Source organism: Colobus angolensis, unplaced genomic scaffold (assembly GCF_000951035.1).
Source record: "Colobus angolensis palliatus isolate OR3802 unplaced genomic scaffold, Cang.pa_1.0 Scaffold134, whole genome shotgun sequence".
NCBI classification, from domain to species: Eukaryota; Metazoa; Chordata; class Mammalia; order Primates; family Cercopithecidae; genus Colobus; species Colobus angolensis.
In genome coordinates, this window is record NW_012114422.1 from 5,435,642 (window position 1) to 5,458,150 (window position 22,509).

The following is a 22,509-nucleotide window of genomic DNA, read 5'->3' on the forward strand; positions in this document are numbered from 1 at the left end:
AAAATGTGCAGATGGTACATTTTAAAATATAGCTTCAACTAGAAACTATAGATGAATAAAGGGGTTAAAAGAAAATCTGTCACCAGAGTACATTTTCATAACCACTTAGTTATACACATAGAATTGGAAAGACTTGGCCAGGCCCCATGGCTCACGCCTGTAATCCCAGCACTTTGGGAGGCCAAGGCGGGCGGATCACGAGGTTAGGAGATCCAGACCATCCTGACTAATACGATGAAACCCCGTCTCTACTAAAAATACAAAAAAATTAGCCAAGCGTGGTGGCAGGCACCTGTAGTCCCAGCTGCTGGGGAGGCTGGGGCAGGAGAATGGCGTGAACCCGGGAGGCAGAGCTTGCAGTGAGCCAAGATCTCACCTCTGAACCTACAGCCTGGGCGACAGAGCCAGACTCTGTCTCAAAAAAAAAAAGAAAAAAAAAGAATTGGAAAGACTTATTATTTGTATATCTATGATTGAGAATGATAAATACTATCTTTAATTTCTGCAATGTTATTTATATTCAATTTCTAAAGGAGGATCACAGTGATATTAATTGCTGAGTCTAGAAAACTTACTGATTGTTTTAATCTGTTATAAAAAATACAATTCAATCTTTATTGCTGTAGTTGTTTCTTTTCTTTTCTTTTTTTTTTTATTATACTTTAAGTTCTAGGGTACATGTGCATAACGTGCAGGTTTGTTACATATGTATACTTGTGCCATGTTGGTGTGCTGCACCCATCAACTCGTCAGCACCCATCAATTCATCATTTATATCAGGTATAACTCCCCAATGCAATCCCTCCCCTCTCCCCCCTCCCCATGATAGGTCTTTTCTTTCTTTTTTTTTTTTTTTTTGATGGAGTCTCACTCTGTTGCTGAGGCTGGAGTGCAGCGGCACCATGTCGGCTCACTACAACCTCCATCTCCTGAGTTCAAGCAATTCTCCTGTCCCAGCCTCCCGAGTAACTGGGAATACAAATACAGGCGCCCACCACCACGTCCAGCTAGTTACACATATATATACAATTTTTGTTTGTTTGTTTGTTTTTTAGTAGAGACGGGATTTCACCATGTTGGTCAGGCTGGTCTCATATTCCTGACCTCAGGTGATCCACCTGCCTTGACCTCCCAAAGTGCTGGGACTACAGGTGTGAGCCACCACTCCCAGCCACTTGTAGTTTCATAATATGATTTTTCTGTTCTTTTTAATTATTAGTTACCTGGGTATGAACACTAGGCTAAATATTTCAATCAGGAAGCAAATTCAAACAGTTATAATGAGTTTAAATGTTAAAATTGCCCTGTAGTCTTATTAGTGACATGATAATCAATTTTAGTTTATGAATCTTTGATTTGTACTATCCTATGCAAGTGCCATTAGCCACTAGAACATTTCCATCATCATGGCTCTATTGAACAATACTTCTTTAGTACTTTTTAGAACTTTTTATTCCTTTTACTCAGTTTGTATTTCAGTATTTACTTCCCCCCCATGCATTCTAAATTAGTTAATTCTTTAATAATTGCTTAACAAGTGTTGCTAAATGTTTTCAAGAGACCTCAAGTTTGCTAGATGTTATGTATTGCCAAGTTGCTGTCAGAAAATTACAAGACATGGTTCTTTTGTTCTGGTAATTTATATGTTATGAATAATCTCACTAACAGTCATTTGGTTAAATATGTATTGATTTGATAAACTGTATGTTTGATCCATAAAATGTATGCATGTATTTCTAATTTATTTTGAATTAACTAGATAGACACATAAATTGACATATAGAGTGATGTTTTTTTCTAGATGATAGTTTATATATAAAGGAGAGATGTGACTATAAGACTTCAAGTTACAGTTGGTAGACAAGGGCATCAAGTTCTGACTAAAACCTGACCATAATGAGCTTCTTCATTGGAATTGATTAGTGATAAATTAAGAGATGTTGAGTAGCAAAGCAATTCAAGTACAGCATTAGAAGCAGAGAGAAAACAGAAAAAAGAAGGAAAATAGTTTGTTGGCTGAATTTTTTAATCTATTTATACAATGGGGTTAAATTGTATCTGCTAAATATTTTTGGTTTAAAAATAGTATAACCCATGTGAATATGTTTTAAAAGATCAGGATCTCATGCTGTAATTATTGGCTATCCACATGCAAAAAATTAATCAGATCTTATGCCATTTGCCAAAACAAGTTCAACATAGATCATAGACTTAAATGTAAAACACAAAACTCTAAGACTCTTAGAAGATAGCATAGCAGAAAACTTTAGATGACCTTAGATATGGTAATGACTTTTTAGATACTACATCCAAAGCATGATTCATGAAAAAAAATTCATAAACTTGATTTCATTAAAATTAAACATGTCCGCTCTGCAAAAGGCAATGTCAAGAGAACAAGAAGACACATTGTAGACTGGGAAAAAGTAGTTGCAAAAGACATATATGATAGAGGACTGTTATCTAAAAGACACCAAGAGCTTTCAAAACTCAACAATAAGAAAACAAAAACACTTGATTAAAAAATGAGCCTTGATAGACATATTATCGAAAATATATAAAGGTAGCAAATAAACATATGAAATGATTCCCACATTATATCATAATAAAGGGAAATAAAAGTTAAAACAACTATGAGATGTTGCTTCATGCCTATTAGAACAACCAAAATCTAGAACACACAAACACCACAGAATTATAGCAAGGATGTGGAACAAAAGCATCACTAACTTATTGATGGTGGCAATGTAAAATGGCTCAGCCACATTCAAAGAGTTTGGTCGTTTCATATAAAAATAAACATACTCTTAGCATTCAGTCTACCAATTGTGCTCTATGGTGTCTACTCAAAGGAGTTGTAAACTTATGTTCACACAGAACCTGCACATGGATATTTATAGTAGTTTTATTCATAATTGCCCTAACATGAAGGCAACAAAGATACACTTAGGAGATGAATGGATACGTAAAATATAGTACTCCTAGAATATGAACTATTACTATTCAGTGCTAAAAAGAGATGAATTCTCAAGCCATTGAAGGACTTTAAATACATATTACTAAATGAAAGAAGCCAATCTGAAGAGAGTACATACCTTATACCAACTATATGACATTCTGGAATAAACAAAACTATTGAAAGAGCAAAAAGATGAGTGACTACTAGAAGTTGTCAGTGGGCAGGGAGGAGGGGAGATGATGAATAAGTGGTACACAGAGTATTTTAAGGTCAATGGAAGTACTTTGTATGATACTATAGTGGTGGATACATGTCAGGGTAAATCGTCCAAACTCATAGAACGTGCATCGAGAAGAAACCCTCATGTCAATGATAAACTTTTGGTGATTTTGTGTCAATGTTGATTCACCAACTGTAATGAATGCACCACTCTAATTGGGCGATGTTGATAATGGGGAAAGGAATGCACATGTTGGGTGGAGGGTATATAGGAAAATCTCTGTACCTTCTCAAGTTTGCTTTGAAACTAAACCTGTTCTAAAAAACCATTAATTCTTAAATAACACGTATGTTATTATCAAAGGAAAGACTTTTGTTTAAGCATGAGAATCCATTAGATATGTGTGCCCAAAGGCAAGAAACCAGAAGAGATAAATATGATTGTCAGAACAAAGTAAAGCTAAGGGTCAGTAAATGTGGAGGTAAATGTATTATCTATGTAATAATGTAAAATATTTGGAAATTGAAGTTAGAATATCTGTATTTGAAGTCACCTCCCTCATCTATTCTTCACTTCTCACTCTTTATTTGCTCTTTCTACTTAGCCAAAAACCTTAAAATACCTTATAAGGAATGTCAGAAACTGGTTTCATTTTAATATTCCAGCCTCATTTTAAACCACTCCCACACGTTCTGTGCTATGACCATTCTGTACTTTTTTTTTTCTTTCAAACGCCTAGGCTCTCTCTCATTTCTAAGTCTTTACAAATACTATAGTTTCTATTGAAGCACTTTCCATCATCCTCTTTATCTGCTTAAACCACTGCCTCTCCAACATTAGTTTCCACAGAAAGTTTTTTTGACCTTTTACACTGTAGTAAGTACTCCTGTATTTGCTCCCATTAGTATCTTATAGTCTACTGGCATTTTACTACTCTGTATTGTGCCTATGATATTAAAGAATCCTGAGGAAAGATTTCACAAATCACAAGTATTACTTCTTATTTTTATAACGTTAGGCATACTAATTAATACTTTTAAAAATATTTGTTGAAAAACAAAATGCTTAGAGAATTTAAATAACACACAAAGTCACAGAGCTACTGACACGTAGGATACTGACAAAACAGCTCTACCTTGCTTCAGAGTTTTCTATCTCCAGGGCAGAATCTGATTTGACCTTATATTATTACTGCTTTGTGTTGAAAGTGCATTTTCTCAAGTTCATGCTCCCTTTTACTATACCTGTGAGCGATACAAAATGAGAGTGTTTCAGGAGGGACAATATGTGGCATTTCTATTCATGCTGGAAGCTAATGTAAAATCTTATAGAGGGACTTAGGGATGTTTCTTTTAAATAATATGTTGTTGGTAGATTTCAAAGCAAGCTTTTTTATAATTTTCCACATTCCATGGTCCATTGATATTAATCGACATTTCAAGGAATGGTCTTAAATCTAGCTCCCCTACATTCAGTCTTTATTTCATTAAGAATAGAAATGAGGAATACACTTTTTTGCCTAGTTCACTTAAAATTCAAAGATACAATTTTAGCCAAACACAGTAGAAAAGATGTAGTTGTGTGTATCAACAATAAAATATAACTTTATTTGGCCTTAAAAACAAGCAATAGAGTTTATTTTTTAAAGAACTGTTTATACATTCCTCTTTTCACATTACAGATAATTTTTATATGTATATCCTAAGGTATTTTTCATCAGAAAAATACTTTAAAAATCCAAACTTTGTAAAAACTATATTGGTGAGTAACTCAATTTAGAGTTGTGGACACACAAAACATACATTTCTACATACCGACAGGACTGGATGTCTATTGTCTTTATTCTCAAGCATCCTTTCACTTATTCTGTAAATAAAACTTGTATGCCTTGTAAGGAACTCATCCATAAAGTTCAAATAGGGTAGAGATTGACTCTAAGCCACAGACCGTGGGCAGCTGTTCACAGGGCAACTGTGTTTACCTCAAGACTGAGCATCTGAAATGCGAGAGTTCAGTCAAAGTCCAAATGTGTGATTTGATACATAAGAGAGAAGGCATCAATGGCCTGAGGGTTGCCACAGACATCTTGTTCATTTTGTGACTATAAAAATAAAGCTAAGCAGAAGCCGTCATGAGATATTGTGGTAGGGATTCGAAATTTTTAGTCATCAAACATTTGAAAACGTTTTCTTTACAAGTGAATCTCAGTGTGGAAAAGAAATAAAGTCGATGTTTTCTCTTCACTATTCACAAAAGCAAGACTGTAAGATGTGAAGTACACATGACCAAATAATGGCCCAATTTGGGAAGCTTAGTAATGAAAGAATAATGTAAAAATAGAGGAATAAAGGTTATTTAGAACAGTGACTTCAGAGTCCAGGCACATAGCAGTGAATATTCTGTGTTGTTCTGATTTTGTCACTACATTTTTCTTGGTCTAGGACCTACTCAGGGCATTGCAGCATATTTAAAATCTCTGGTCCCACATATTAAATGTTAATAGCAAATCCTCAAACTACAAATGGACCGATACATTTCAAAGGGTCCCAAAGGCATTCCCTAGTGAGAAATGTTTGGCCTTGCTGACAAAATTTGTTGTCACCTGCCTACTTTTTTGAGTCTGGTTCTTGAAAATTCTTGCAAATTTTGTGAGCTACAAAATATTCTCTCCAACCATTTATTTACTGCTTGAATTGGCAAAACTTGGTTTCTAATGCTGATGACTGAAAACTTTAAATAATACAGACACAAATTCCTAACAGCATATTTGAATTCCAATGATTGCAGTCATTTTTTTTTTTTTCTTTATTTCTACATTTAGGTAGCATGAATCAAGGGATTTTCCTTCTGTCCTATTACAGATCGAGTTGGGTTTCTGTCATGTCACCAAATGAAATATTCTTGATTAAAAATGTATGTCTAAAATAAGTCAATTTTGACCTTGAGAAAAAAATGAATATAAACTTGAAATATTCATGTTATATCGAGAGCTTTACCTGTGCTACTTCTACCATCTAAACACTAAGCATCAACTTTCATTTCAGAGGTGTACTCACTGTCTGCTCTTAGAATCTCTTTTTGCATAAACATGCATATTTTTCTTTAATGTCATACAGTTCTCTGTCCAAATATTAATTGATAAAAGACTATCATGTGTTTAATTTTTTACATTTTACTTTTGCATGTTATTGATTTATCTGCTTATATGCTTGATCATTCATTTTAGATGGATCTGTCTTGTTTAACGTAATTAAATTACACTAAAAATTCCTCCTTGTATGTTATTTCCTTCTCTCTCAGGTGAATACCCATTTAATGTATTATTGAGATATATCTTCCAGTAATATATATAAAACATTGTTTTTGTATGTACAGATTATTTTAATTAGCTCCAATTATATTGTTTTAGATTTTTCTTTTTATTACATTTCTATATGTATGATTTTTAAATCAAATCACATTGCTGATTATATATTCATTTTGCTTTTAACTATTTAGTAGTATTGTATATTATACATCCAACATATATTTTATTTGTTATCCTATTATTAATGGAATTCCAGTGTATTTTTAATTAACTGCTCCCAGTAGCTAAATAATGATGAGTACTTAAACACATATATGCTGTTTAAATTAATGGTTTTGCTGTATCATAAGTAACATGCATGTTAAAGTTTAATATGTACACTTTACATATTGATTGGTTATTTTTATTGTTTTGTTTTTGTTTTTTTGAGATCGACTCTTGCTCTGTCACTCAGGCTGGTGTGCAGTGACATGATCTTGGCTCACTGCAACCTTCGCCTCCTTGGTTCAAGAGATTTTCCTGCCTCAGCCTCCCAAGTTGCTGGGATTACAGGTGGATGCCACCATGCCTGGCTAATTTTTGTATTTTTAATAGACAGGGTTTTTTACCATGTTGGCCAGGTGGGTCCTGACCTCAAGTGATCTGCCCGCCTTGGCCTCCCAAAGTGCTGGGATTACAGGTGAGAGCCACCATGCCTGGCCACATTATTTATCTTTATAATGAATGTACCGTTGATGTTTCTCTTCCAAAAGATATGATGTTGTGAAATTCATGTCTGAAAATTGAAGTGTTTGCTTCATGTTATTCTGAATTTTAAGTACTCTTCTCAAACACAAAAATAATTATTGCAAAATAAGATAGAAGGTATTCATTGTCATCTAAAATTTTCTAGGTGAATTTTAAATATAACCTTATTTCATATGTAAAACATAAAAACAAAACATATTTCTGCTTGCTGGTCACTCTAAGATACATAATATTTTAACTTGAATAAGATGTTTCAGTATAATATTTAATTATGAATAATGAATTATTTGCTTTTGAAATTTTAGCTTTGCCCAAATATAGTTGTATGACTAGCTTTGCAAAGAGCTGTCAATTTTATTTTTCATCAAATGCAATGTAAGGCAAAAAACTGCATCTTACATTGACTCTGGCATCATTTCAGATTTCTAATCTCTTTTTTTTTTTTTTTTTCTGAGATGAAGTCTTGCTCTGTCACCCAAGCTGGAGCTTGGCTCACTGCAACCTCCACCTCCTGGGCTCAAGAGATTCTGCTGCCTCAGCATTCCAAGTAGCTTAGTTTACAAGCATGTGCCATCACACTTGGCTAATTTTTGTATTTTTAGTAGAGACGAGGTTTCACCATGCTGGCCAGGCTGCTCCTGAACTCGTAACCTCAAGTGATCTGCCCGCCTTGGCCTCCCAAAGTGCTGGGATTACAGGGGTGAGCCATCATGCCTTGCCTCAAATTTCTAATATTTTTAAAACGATGTTAACAATTTTCTCTGAAAGAAATGGCACCATGTATGCATTAAATTCAACTGGTTATCTTAAAAAAATTGAAAACGTAACAATGTAAGAGTGAATTTTAGAGGCAAATATCTCTCTTGAAAACATAAAATTTGAAAATATTATATCTCATGAATTCCAAGAGGTTTTTGTTTAAAGATAATAAGACACAGGTGTGACTATCAGTACCATAACTTGTTTATGAACAAAAAATTCAAAATGTTTTATTATAAATTCTAATACTGCTCATTTATGTGGTAATTATGATGACTTTTGCATATTATTATTCATATACAACCACTACTTCTCTTATGGAAGATAAAATGAAGATGTGTACATGTGTGTGAGAGCACATGTTAAAATTGTGTAGAAAGAGATAGCTTATAAATATGGTAAAAGCATATACATTAAATATAGTACCATATAGTTTTAGTAAATGTGATTCAAAAATACTACAGGGACATGCATTCTGATATGAAAAAAGTAATACACTATGGGAGAAAAGAAACAGTGTTTTTTGCTTCATAAACCACAGCTAATAAAATTCTTAGTATTTGTTGTGTTAATTTGAAAGAAATTAAAGAAGTGATGTGTATGGTGATAAGAATTCTAGATAAAGAAACAGAAGCTTTAATTCAAATCATATGATCACCCACACAGTGATGCTACATTTTTTGAGTGCTTTGTTACATTATTCATCTTTGCGATTGCCGTACATGAGTGTAATTGGTACCAAACATCTCACAAATAAATGAATGAATAAAATAGTTAAATAATACAGACACTACCGCTTCCTAGGTGAATGACATGGACCAAGGTAATTACTGAATTATCTTAATTTATAAAATAAGATTAAGCTCTATTTTACAAAGTTCATATGTACATGATAGCACGGTGTGAGGGTGGTGGTCTCAGGATTTACTATGCCTCAGAAATTAGTTACTCATTTCAGAGAGCTCTTAAAGCAGTGATTAAAACTAAATTTGTGTAAAATTGGGTATAAGAAAGGAGTTGAGAGGTTATTCAGAAGAACAAATTAATTACTTAAACATAGTATGACATTGTAAGGTGTTACTCCAAATGGCTCACTTCTAAGAAGGACAAAAAGGTCTTTATTAATAATTGTGCCAGGGTAATAGGCTAAGTCATAAGTGTTCCCAGTATACTCAAATACTTCTTCAGTAGTACTATTTGATACATGTTTGATTATAGTTATCCATAGGTTTTTCAGAAATAAAACTAATATACATGATATCTTTCACAAGAAAAAGTATCATTTCATATTTTCTCCAAAATATTATGCTACTCATATCTTCTCCTCTAATATAAAAGAAAAAATAATTGAAGTCAACCATAAATGTAGACTGTGTGCAAAATAAACCATATGCATAAATGAATCAAGATGTCAATTAAATAGCTCAGAAATATAGACATCATCAAGTATATCCTACATTTAATTTACTGGGGTCAGTACATTTTTAAAAATCAATTGCCATGATATTTTAGAATGCAAATCATTCATGCTGGTTCAATTAGATCCAGAGTTAAAATATTTTAAGTTCATCTTGTGGGTTTTTTTCAGACATATATATCATTTAGTACACCATTATAAGTTCTTAAAATGTTTTATAATTTCTGTATTAAATAACTATAACTTACTTATACTTAAGTCAATAAATGTAACATATATACTTTGCTAAGATGGTATAATCAAAAGCATTGTTTAGTTTTACCTTCTACTATGTGATAATAGCCAATCTGTTTTCCTCTTAATGTATTTTCTCTATTATTTTGTTCCTCACAGACAAACTGATAGGAAGCTTAAAAAGCAAACAAACAAACAAAAAAACAAAAAAACCCTGATACCTACAATACATATAGTACTTCTGGGCTCACTGTTTTCCAGTTTCTAACTATCGTTTTTAATTTGCTCCTGCTTATTTTCATAGATCTCTCAATTTTTCCTGTTACCAAATACAACTAAGTAATTATAAAGCGAAGTACAGCTTTATAACAAGATAATTTAACAAAATTAGAAACATTGGAAAGTTAAATACTAAACAGTTAAAGAGAATTACTACATTAGCATGAACATAACTGTTTTCTGTGATGACAAATCAATCAGTAAGAAAAATAATCAACAGGAAAAAATGAATTGTTAGAAATAAAAACAATAAAACCTTCAAATACTTATTTTAAAACACTTCAGAATCTTTATTGACATTTTCTACATGAGCTGTTCCAATTTTAATTAGACAGGATGTGTAAAGAAATAACCACTGTAGCCAAATTTCTAAAGAATAAAATCTGTCACTAAGTATTAAATTCTCCAAGAAAGAAAATCTTGCAGCACTCGTCTACATGATGATAAACTTCTGTTCTGAAAGGGTGCTACATATGACTCCTTCAATTCTCCTATTAACAATTAAAATTGTTTAAATACATGGAATAATAAGGACATTATCAAAGCACAGTTTATAACTTTGCAAAATCAGGCAAATAAAAGTAAAATGAAAGTACTTTCATGTGAAGGAATACCACGACTCCACACGTTGGTATTTTCAACATCTAATACTATGCCTGGTGCAATAAAGGGAATTCATTTAAAAAGTCTTAATTGCCTTACAAGCTTATAGTGGCCGTATTTTATTTCTTTTTATTATATATTATGATTTTTAAAATTAGTAAATTCATGCAGTTTTCTTAAAACACCTACTCTTTGGTCAGGATTTTAGGAAAACTGACTACATGCAGATGTTTAAACAAAATGTGCTCTAGATAATAAAACCTTTAATGGAGCAAGCATAGCTTATTGAGGGTGACACCTCAAGCCAATTTTATAGGCAGCTCTAGAGATAAAACGGCCTTTCACAAATGTCCCATGTTGAAGAAAGGAGATCATGCCTTTGTCATCCAGCATCCTCCCTGTGGAGGGAGACAAACTTTCACAAGGCAGCTCCGTTTAGTCTAGAGGATGTGATTCTCATAGGCAGCCCACACTTGTGGAAGGTTAGGAATAAACTCCTTCGTCTTGAAAGCAGGACCTTTGTAGAGCACTACCTCCCAATTTTCCAATCATTCCACTCCATGTGCCTTGAACAATGAACTAAACCGTTCACAAATACTTGTAAATCTGCAAATGTTCTTATCTCAGGCTTCATATATTTCTCCAGAAATTAGACAACCACGTGACCATATACACTCTTTGAAGTTTTTTCTATTCAGGGTGTTTTCCCCGATGACTGTTTTCCAAGTCCTTACTTGAATGGGGCTTTAGTGTAGCACTGTTTCATTTTCAGCATATACCCATATACTCAGCTGACCCATTACAGAACCAAATTTGGCAGTTTCTTCTTCATCTGCTGATTACAAGAAACCCTTCATTTGGCCACAGATATGGGCTTGCAAAGTGCTGCAGTGTGATGGATCATTTGGGAATCTGGGTCATGGTTCATGCAGTTCACTTAAGCTCTCTGGCCCTGATCTCACTTAATTCTAAATGAACCAGTTTGTTCTCACTGAACCTTATAAGTTTTAGGGTAAGAAAAAACAGTTCATGATAGGCAGTTCTGCTTGATATGTCATGATCAGATATTTCATTCATTCCTGTTCTTGTTATTTCTCCTCCATCTGTTGATGTTTACTTATACTGGAACTTCTATTTAAATATTTGCTCTCCTATAACACTTTGTCATGTCTTTTCACCTTATCTCTGTGTTTTTCAAATTATTTTAATTTTGCTCCAGGGTGCATGCCATATTTTCTTTGTTTTGCATTTCAAAATATAAAGTTATTTTCTATATCTTTCTGAAATAGGTTATTTCTTTAAATCTAAATTTATTTTATAATTTCTAAGTTTCTTTTGTGTAACTTAATGTTTTTCTAGAATCCTTTTCCTTGTTTAGTTTTCTCTTTTGCTTTCACTAAGCTCTCCTTTATGGCAATCTACTTATGTATTTATATTTGTCTTTCTTCTTTTTATTATTTCAATCATACTTCAGCCATTGTGTGTGGTATCTTTCAACATTTGTTTTGGCTTTTCAGATGAAACAGACAATAAAAAGTAATATCTGAGTATGTTCCCCAGTGGCCTGATGTTGACTAGATGAACAAATAGTGCTTCTTTCTTTTTAGGGGAAGCCTAGGTTGAAAGACCCATCTTTTTTCAAGTATAAAATGTAAAAGATTATTGGCAAGTTAAAATTAATCCTCTATCATGCTAAAAGAAGTAATATAAATATCTCAATCTTCCTACACTTACAGCTAGGGGTGATCTGCTCACAAAATCAAGAGATTGGTTAGACTCACCCTATAGCTTTTTCTAAGGTACAGAGGTCTTCATAATTTCCTTGATGCCAAAAACATTAAATACCTACATGTGCATTTCTTTTGATCCTATTTAGAACTCATATTCTTAAATGTAATGAGGATCTTCAGATTCTCATTAAAAAATTTTGTGATGGTTAATCTGGTTGCTAAATTGTACTACCAAAGAGGTAGAGGAGGAGACAGATATGTTTAAGTTTACATTCATTCCTATAATTAGTCAACGTACTTATGGTAATACCTTTCGTATTCCCTAATGGTATAATATGAGTTTGAAGATACAATAATTATCATTCTGTTAGAGATTAATAATAAAAATACCATATAATTCTCAGATATCAATCTCAAACTTAGCAATCATGTTCCTAGACATTTGAATTACAACATAAATTATATTAATTTACCTAAATGAATTTGAAGTGATTTATACAACTGATTTTAATAATTTATGTCAGCAAAGTGTATGTGCTTTTAAAAGATAAGTACTATAAAAAGTATAACTTAACAATCAAAGAGTACCAATTGAACATACTGTGCTTACACAGGAGTATTGCGGTTGCTTAGTGCTTAGGTGACTAATATATAAATAAGAGTGAAGTGTAAGAAAATAAGAAGATTTGAAAAATTCTAAATATTTGATAGCAGAATTTCTCTGAGAGAGGGAGCTTATTTTGTGCGCTTTATACGTGACTTCAGATCTGGACATAAAATATATGTTTGCTCATATGAAATTAACAGAAATTCTGCATGCTCACTAAATATTGAATGTTGAAAGACTGTGAAAAAAGTCACGTAATAACAAACCTCAGGGATTGGAGATGGCCAAGAAACTGAGAATTTAAGGCCAGGAATACCTAATATTTTAGAATTAAGTTCCTTTTTTTTTGCATTGCAATGCAAAAATCCTTTTAAGGGAATGTCTTTCAACATAAGTTCCTTTCATTTCCCTGTATTTTAAACAGAGGCATTGTTCCCATGCGGGTCTAAATGATTAGAGTGAGTTCATGAAAATATAAGGCAGTGTCCCATTTGAAGTCACCTAATATAGAAAAAAATGGAGAGCACTTGTTTTGAATTACAACAACCCATAAACAGAAATGATTGAAAGGAATCAGAAACCAAGAAACAGAGATGTAAGTATCATTTGGCATACAGCAGCACTATTACCAAGTTTAAGGATTGGGGTTGAATTTCATCTGTAACTAAATGAAAAATTTCACAAGTAGAAAAACGTGGTTAGCAATATAAAGCAAGCACTGGTGAAGAGCTTGAAATGCAGAAGTGAGTATTGTGGAACAAAAGAATTTCTAGAGGAAATTTGAATGGATTGGGAGAGAAGTGTTGAAAGAAACCACACAGTAAAAACAAATTACAGGAAGAGGTGCGGAAATATCGGGCACAACAAGAATTCTTGGTGGAGTGTGAGCAAAATTAATTCTAAGTATCTTAATTTAGAATCTAAGAATTGAATTTAACCTTTAAAAATCTTACATATTTGTATTATAAACTTTAATCCTGAGTCTTCTTAATATGAACTACAAATAAATTAACTTTTAAAGCTTGTTCTGGTAAGGTAGACTCACACCTTCATACGGACCTTACAGAGTTTTGGAAAGGGTGTCACTACCACCAGTAAAGAAAAACTGAGGTAACTAGATGATTTGAAGAAATTATAGGAAGGATGACCTAGAAGGAAGTGTAGAATCAACCTCAATAAGAAAAAAAAAAAGAAATAGCAATTTTTCATTGTGTGAACATCTTATAAAATGTATATTTTGTTAGTGTGCTCAATGACGCACTAATATGAAATGTTACATAATTTCCGGAAATTCTCCTTCTGAAGATACCATGCTTCTTTGTTAAAAGTCTCATTAAAAATGGGTACAAATACGTTGAAAAGTATCCACACTTCCAAATATTTGTATTTAATTATTTTTCATTCTGCTTATTTTTTCACTTGTCCATTTGTTCTCTTTTCACTATTTCATCTTATTTTACAATCAAATTCATTAAAATATTCCTATCTTTGTTTTAAGTCCTTCTTGCTACCTCTTTATAGTTCTCTTTTGTTTCAATTTCAATCTATTCTCTTACACATATTAAATAAACATTTTATGTGATATCATCTATTAGCTAATGTCTTATTATTTTCTCAGTTATGAGGTTATGCTTGTTATGTTTGCATGCCACTGGAAAGAGGGAATCATAACCAGAAAATAACTATATAAGAATAAAAATCATACATTATTTCTAATATAATCATACATTTTATATATATCTAATATATTTATATGATACATCTCTATCTGTCTGTCTATCTACCTACCTACCTACCTATCTATATCTATATGGCATAGCGAACAAGAGCCAGGTTGCTGACATAAGTCTGTTTTATTCTATCATTGTTTCCAAGTAGCCATGTTGTATGGTGAATTCCCATGAATTTGTTTGCAGTAAGTGAATAAGTTTATTGTCAGGAATCAGAGAGGCTAATATAAGAGAAGATGGAGACTTAATAGTGTGGTTTTGGATGTTAAATGACTGAGACGTCAATTGTGTTGTGTTTGTGAGCTGCTATGCTGTGCTCTTCATCTCCTCTGAGCCTGTCTTAGAACATTGAATGTAGCACTGTAGTGAGCCAGCCTTTGGAGACAGATTGATTGACTTTGACATTAGCTACCTGTGTGAACTTGATCAAGTAAACTTGTGTAATTAGTTTTCTTGTCAGGCAAATATAGATAATACTGATCTCCACCTCATAGGATAAGTCTAAGTCTAAACTGATTTAGAATAGCGCCTACCCATATTCAGTACTGCCTAAGTGGTAAATATTACCTTGACCTTGCTCTCTCTCATTCTATTTTTCCCTCTCTGTCTCTGTCCCTCTCTTCCCTTTCATACACACTGGAGCAAGTAAAGTTAGGTGGGTGATTTCCTAGATCCATTCTTCAATAATATTTCTGTGTAAAAATTAAATGAAGTTATTTGCCAGTACTCCAGAACTAACCCTGGTTTTAAATAATTTGAGCATGATGAAATGATGAGGAGAGTTTAGCAAATGCCATGATACATAGAGGTTGCAGTTTAAATTCAGGCACCTTCAGATAGAAAAGCAAAAATAAAGCAATGATATTTATTCTGTGTATGATGATGATGGCGATATTTTCATGATCAGTGGAAGTAAAATGGATGTATTGCTCTTTTCACTTTGGTAGAAAATGTTAAGAGCATAAGCATCTGTGAAACAGGGACACTTTATTTGTCCCTAAAGGATAAATAGCTCAAGCAGCACAGGCCAGAATCCTGACAATTTGTCTACTAAGTCACCCACCTGTCACATGTGCAGAAATTGTTTTCTAAAACGTACCATAGACAAGTAAGTTTTATTCAAAAGCCAGAAAAAAAATCTATGCACAGCAAACAATTTGTCAAATTTCTTTCGGAAGTATGAGCTCTGAACATACGGAGCAGTGTCAGTCATTAAAGAAAAATGAAACTGCAATGTGTCTACAAAAATGTTTTTGTGGGAGAAAGAGCTAATTGTCTGCATGCATTCCTTAAAAGAATATTCAATATCTGTAGAAAAAATTGAATATGATGATCAATTTCCAGTACTTACGTGGTCATCTTAAAAGTGTTGATTTTGTGCTATTATATAGTAATTCTTGTATTAAAGTAGCATAATATCATTAAGACAAAATGTTAACTACAGTGCTACCTTCACGAGTGTCCTAGTTTTACACTCTGTATTAGAGAGCTTGAATTTAAAAATGTGATTATTACATTTGTTCAGTAATCCGTATCAGTCTACATGTAATGCATCTGATTTATTTTTGACAATTTATTTGACTTAATACAGCTAATGTGTCATTTATTTCATATCATGTTTTATAAATAGAACAAAGTATGTATTTTATACTTTAAATATTTTAAAGTAGTTATCAACTAATTCTCTACCCTGAAATTTCTATCATGATGCCTATGTAACATCAGTTTAAGAGTTTAATAATGTAGGCCAGGCCAGTGGCTCACCCCTGCAATCCCTTCATTTTGGGAGGCCGAGGTGGGCAGATCACCTGAAGTTAGGAGTTCAAGACCAGTCTGGCCAACATGGTGAAACCCTCTCTCTACCAAAAAATAAAAAATTAGCCAGGCGTGCTGGCAGGTGGCTGTAGTCCCAGCTACTCGGGAGGCTGAGGCGGGAGAATCACTTGAGCCCAGGAGGCAGAGATTGCAGTGAGCCGAGATGGTGCCCCCTCCAGCCTGGGCAACAGAGTAAGACCCTGTCTCCAAAGAAATAAGGAAAGGAAGAAAGAATGTAATAATGGATTAATTATATTTCCTTGTTCTATGGTGATTATACTTCAATGTTTTTACATAGTGACAGCAGGATGTTCTGTAACAAATCTGAAATCCAACATCAGGGAATCTGAATTTCTGCATTCAAGCACTAAGTTCAGTGCATATTATTAATGTTAAATTTTATTTTTAAGTATGTCAACTCCTGTGAACCTCAGTGTCTACACATATGGAATAATACAATTAATAATAATATTTTGGTACATATTTTGTGTTAGATATAGAGCTCCCAGATGCGTACTCATTAATGATATGAGGTAAATAGTTTTGCTGTCTTACTTTGCTAAAATGAGAAACCAGGCTTAGTGATTTTTCCAAGGTCACAGAGCCCGTGGTAGGGCCAGGATATTGACTCAGGAATTTTCCCCGCAGAGCTTACAATCTTAAAAAAATGGAGTGTCCTATTTGTGTTGCATTGGTAATAGTAATGGTCCTGGAGTTTTACTCCTCCTTGTATTTATACTCTTGTGTAGTCAAGGTGTAATTCTCTGCACCTCAGCTTGACCGTGTGTTCTGCCTTGGCCAGTGCGGGGACCCAGGTAACAAACGATATGAGTAGAGTTATGAACAGCAATTGTACTTTGGGCCTTGTGCTTCTGCCCTCTTGAAGAGAAGATCATGTCCAGTCCAATCTGCTTACTCCAAAAGGAGGACGAGAGACATGTGACAGACACTGAGCCCAGATGTCCCATTTATCTCACAACTGGACAGCCTTGATAAGCTAAGCTCCACTGAGATCAGTGAATTTCAGCCAGTGACACATGAGCTATAATTATACAGTATTGTATTATTTTTGTAATATTAGTATGAGTTTGGGGATATTTCTTAATACCCAATAGCTAAAAGACAGACACATCTCAACTGTAACACGAGAGGAATACTTACATCTCAGGTTTATGGAAAGGCCAACATTTGAAAATATTTATATGTGGGAAGAGGTATTCAGAAATATGTGTTATTTTTACTTACTCTGATTTACACAATTTTCTGAAAGGAGTTGTTCAGGTGGTTTGAGAGTGCAAATAAACTGTAATTTGGACCCTTCTTCCCCACTTTCTATGAACATTGTTTATCAGAGATTACATTAACTCTTAAAACCTAAGGGCTTAACAGATATTTGATAATTACCCGGAAATCTTCCTGCAGATTCACTTCCAACACTAGAATATAATGGCCAATTGGATAAACATCTGGTCACTCATTCTATTTCTTCTATATTCTAATCAACTTCTATATATGCCTTTTTTTTCTTCAATAGCATTCACACTGGCGTAATGCAAACTTTCATCATCTCTTTCCAAGACTGGATTAAGAGTTCCAAGACCTATAAATAGACTACCAGGAAGTTGGTGCTTTTAGGCTAGCTACTTTCAAGTTAATCATCAATGCGCCCAACTAGAGTGATCTTTATAGCAAACAGATATGGACATCTGACTTGGATATTTTCAGAAACTAAGCATGTTTTACTGGATACATTCTAAATTATTTTGCATCACATTAAAGACCTGTATCTTTCTCTTTAGTTTCAATTTCCAACATTTTCCCATATTATACCACAGTCTTCCTCCCTAATACACAAAATAAACAAATAACAAGGTTCTGGATGAGTGTACAGTTTCTTAACTATTTTATTTCTTGGCATATGCTAAGTCTTTACTGATTTGCGTATACCAATGAATTTTTCTCAAATACTTTTTTCTTTCTTGGGCCTAAGAAAACTACAATTCCTTCTTTAATTCTTGACTCATATTATTAATTCTTAAGCTATCTTCCCTTTCTTTATCTCTCATTGCAGCTCTATTCAGAAAATATTTTTTCTTTATAATTAATGTTATCTTCTCTAGAATATGCATTTCTTAATGATCATATATTTTCTTTCTATCTGATTACATAGCACTTAAATATAATACAGGATTCAGCAACTATTGGCTAAACACACTAACTGATTATATAATTCATAGACAATCTATTCATATGTTATTGATGTTTTCTTTTTTGAATAGAAGAAATCAAATTCCTATGCTATAAACTTGATAACTTGACAATTATTTAAGTTATGATGAGTATGTATGGAGTTGTATTAAATATTGGCCTAAGTTACCATCTCTAAACTGACCTCAAAGTGTTGCAAAATTAACTAATAGTAAATCATAACAGATACTTACTATTAATATTTCGAGAATGTGAAGAGAGGATATAAAAATTTTAAGTAGATATTTTGGATGGGTTGAATTTGCATGCTTACAATGGAATTTTATCATTGCAAAAAGATGGGCTTCACCTCAGTGTTATTTTTAAGAAAAATAGTATTCTTTCATATGTCATATTGGAAGACTATCAGAAATTTATGGAATTATTCATGACAATTGGACTTTCTAATTCATGACATAGTTTGACCCAGCTAACATTTAAGCTCCCTGTGATGAATTAAAAAGTCAAAGGTAGGAGTTAATATGTAATGATGAATCCCCTCTATTTTTGCTGGACATTAAGTCTATCTACATGTAAGTTTGATTCTAATTTTGTGGAACATAAACTTAGTTTTAGCCAAACAAAGTCATCTCATAAAGATATTCAAAGTAGGCCAGGCGCAGTGGCTCACGTCTGTAATCCCAGCACTTTGGGAGGCCAAGGCTGGTGGATCACCTGAGGTCAGGAGTTTGAGACCACCTGAGGTCAGGAGTTCAAGACCAGCCCGACCAACATGGAGAAACCCCATCTCTACTAAAAATAAAAAATTAGCTGGGTGTGTTTGCACATGCCTGTAATCCCAGCTACTTGGGAGGCAGAGGCAGGAGAATTGCTTGAACCCAGGAGGTGGGGGCGGAGGCGGAGGCGGAGGTTTCAGTGAGCCGAGATCATGCCATTGCAATCCAGCCTGGGCAACATGAGCGAAACTCCCTCTAAAAAGAAAAAACAAAAAAAAATTCAAAGTATAGGAAAATTTATTAACAAATAGTTATTGAGCATTCTCTCCACCTATGCAAGAATGTAGAGGAAGCATCACAAATATATATATGTATACATATATATATCCCATAATAGAAAAAATGATGAAGGAGGGGCAATATTCAAAATAAAACAAGGTAATAAATAAGTGGTAGAAAATCTGAATAGGATAACAAGAGTTGTAAAAAACTGGCATGTAGAATCTGTTTTTAGTTAGGAAAATAGTTGATAAAAAATGGGTGGAAGCTGAAGTGGCTGCACATGCCCTACTCAGTCTATTCTGGGTGAAATAATAGCAGAGGTAAAAAATGGGTGGAAGCTGAAGTGGCTGCACATGCCCTACTCAGTCTATTCTGGGTGAAATAATAGCAGAGGGGTAGAAGAGAAATGCCTAACATCATTGACAATTTCCTAATGATAGAAGAGGTTAGTAAACTTATAAGAGGGAACATGCAATCTGAATAGTAACTAAGGAGCCAGCCTCAAAGTTTCAAAGTTTCAAAGCACATTTTTGAATAATTTTACATGCACTGAATTTTAAACATCATTTGAAGTTATAGAAAGGAAATAGATTGAATTGAAAAGTTATACTTATTTTTTTCCTGAAGCTAGAAAGTTTAAGTTAGGCTTTTTGGCACAGGGAATCTAATGTTAATTTTATATCTAGAAGCTACATGATTTGAATAAGCATAAGCCATCTAACAACACATTGATAAATGACATAATTTAACATAAACAAATAAAATAATCCAGCATTGTGTTCACAAAGATGCTTTCATTAGACACTAATTTTATGCTCTGAAGCATAATCATTTTGTTTAGATTTTCAAACTAAATATTAAAAAATTAGAAAAAATATAAGCAACCTAAAACAATTAACATAAACAATTAAAATGCTTAACATAAACAAATAAATTGATTTTTCAATATTTTACCCAACTAGCAGGATGATAGTGAGTTAATATTTTTGATTTTTAAGTTAAGCCTGGTTTTGTCTAAGTAATTATCATTGGTATTCAGTGGAGTAAATAAATTTTTCACTCCCTTTTACATATTAAGAAATGAAGATTGACAGAAGAAACTTGCTTAGCTCAGAGAGATAAGTGGAAAAATACAGATTATGTTGGATCATTGTGGAACATATTCTGTAGTTGGAAAACAAGAAAAGTATATACATTTGTCTATAGATAATATTAAACTGTAAAAATTAAATGTCATAAAAGCAAACAACAAAAAATAAACTGGGAAAAATTTACAGTACATATTACAAAAAGTTCATTTTTAATGTGTACAGGTTTCCAATATTCATAAGAGAAAAAGTCAACAAAAGAAAAAGTATATAAGTAATTTGCAGAATAAGTGTGCATGCATATGTATGTAGGCTACTGAGTTCATTTTATATATAATATATATATTATATATAATCAAGCTTTGTAATATTTAAAATCAAGTAAATTAAATAATAAGAATATTTTATTTTAAAATCAATTAAATTGAATTGGTCAGTAAGTTGAAGTAACCAAAAATATTCCTTTCTGACTTGAGTTATAAGATTTTAAATATTTTACATTGTTGATGAAGAAATAAATTCAATGTTTCTGAAGAAATAAATTCAATGTTTCTGAAAAAATAATTTTACACAATATCTAAGGTGGAATATTTAAATGTGATTTGAAACATTAATTTGCCTTCTATGAATAGGTAACAGGAAATAATCAGAATGCAGGTAAAATATTAAGTACAAAATTTCTCATTACAACATTATTTAGGTAATAGCAAAAAATTGACGAAAATTAGAACAAGAATAACAGTATTATATTTTTTCTGTAAATTATGGCATATTCACATTCTTAACTCTTTTAAAATCAATAGAAGCACTTTTAAGTTTCATTTTACCTAAAGTAACAATTAAGTTCATTCTTTTAACTGTGTCTACTTTAGAAGTTTAGTTACCCAACCATATTCTTGCTAGCAAAATACGTTGATTTTATTTAGTTAGACATCACTCTGCCTCTATGTGACTTACATATAGATGACCACATCTTGAGCTTATATGAAATTCGTGATTCGTTTGTCTTAGTGGAACCATGACCCTTATTGATCATGGGCTTAAAGGTAGTTATGTGACCCAATCTGGCAAAAGCAACAAAATTTAGCCTTCTGAAAGCAAAACCTATTTATTAGCTGGTTACCATTTTGGAAGGAAGAAAAGAACCTAGGTTCTTAGTAGCTTTATTAAGCTGCAAAACTGCTCATTATATTATGTTTGAAGTTGCCTTACTTTAAAATCTCCAGTATGTGAGAAAACAAGTTTCTCAATATTTAATTGAGATTGAGCTTGGATTTAATGTTTCAAATACTCAGTGAATTCCTTATAATAACTAATACCTAGACAAAAAAAAAAAAAAAAAACCTTACCTGTAAACACTGCAAGAATGTCATCCACTCCCACAAGCAGAATCCTGAAGATTTTTTTTCAGAAATATTAGAAATGAGAACAGTGTGGGGAAGCACTTAACAGTCCAGTGGATGCAGAAAAAGAAACTGTTGGGGGAATAAATAAAGATCCTTAAAGGAATATCAAAAACAAATCCTCTTTTGAACAGAATAATTGCTTTAGAGGGGACTGTAGGGAAGATCGGAAAGGGAAGAATTAAACTATTATATTAGAGCTTTCACGCTGGATGCCGTTATTGATGTGAAAGGACATTTCAGAGCCGACATTCAGTTTATAGAGAAATTTTACTGAGTCTACAAGCTCCTATTTGTTCGCATTCTCCTTTAAAAGGTTCTTTGTGGTTTAGTTTGAAAGTCTTTCCCTCTCCCCCAACCCCACAGAAATTTTATATTTATTCATAACAAAAGTTTGGGGTCTTT

The 22,509-nt window shown here is 32.9% G+C and overlaps 1 long non-coding RNA gene across 1 annotated transcript; it reads right to left on the bottom strand.

The window, feature by feature from the left end:
- Nucleotides 1-3,095: 3,095 nt before the first annotated feature.
- On the bottom strand, nucleotides 3,096-22,176 carry LOC105506272. The gene is made up of 4 exons (XR_001000902.1): nucleotides 22,051-22,176; nucleotides 5,161-5,280; nucleotides 4,315-4,423; nucleotides 3,096-3,132 (listed from the first exon to the last, which is right to left on the bottom strand). It is a non-coding gene; the product is annotated as an uncharacterized LOC105506272 (long non-coding RNA).
- Between the last annotated feature and the right edge of the window lie 333 nt (nucleotides 22,177-22,509).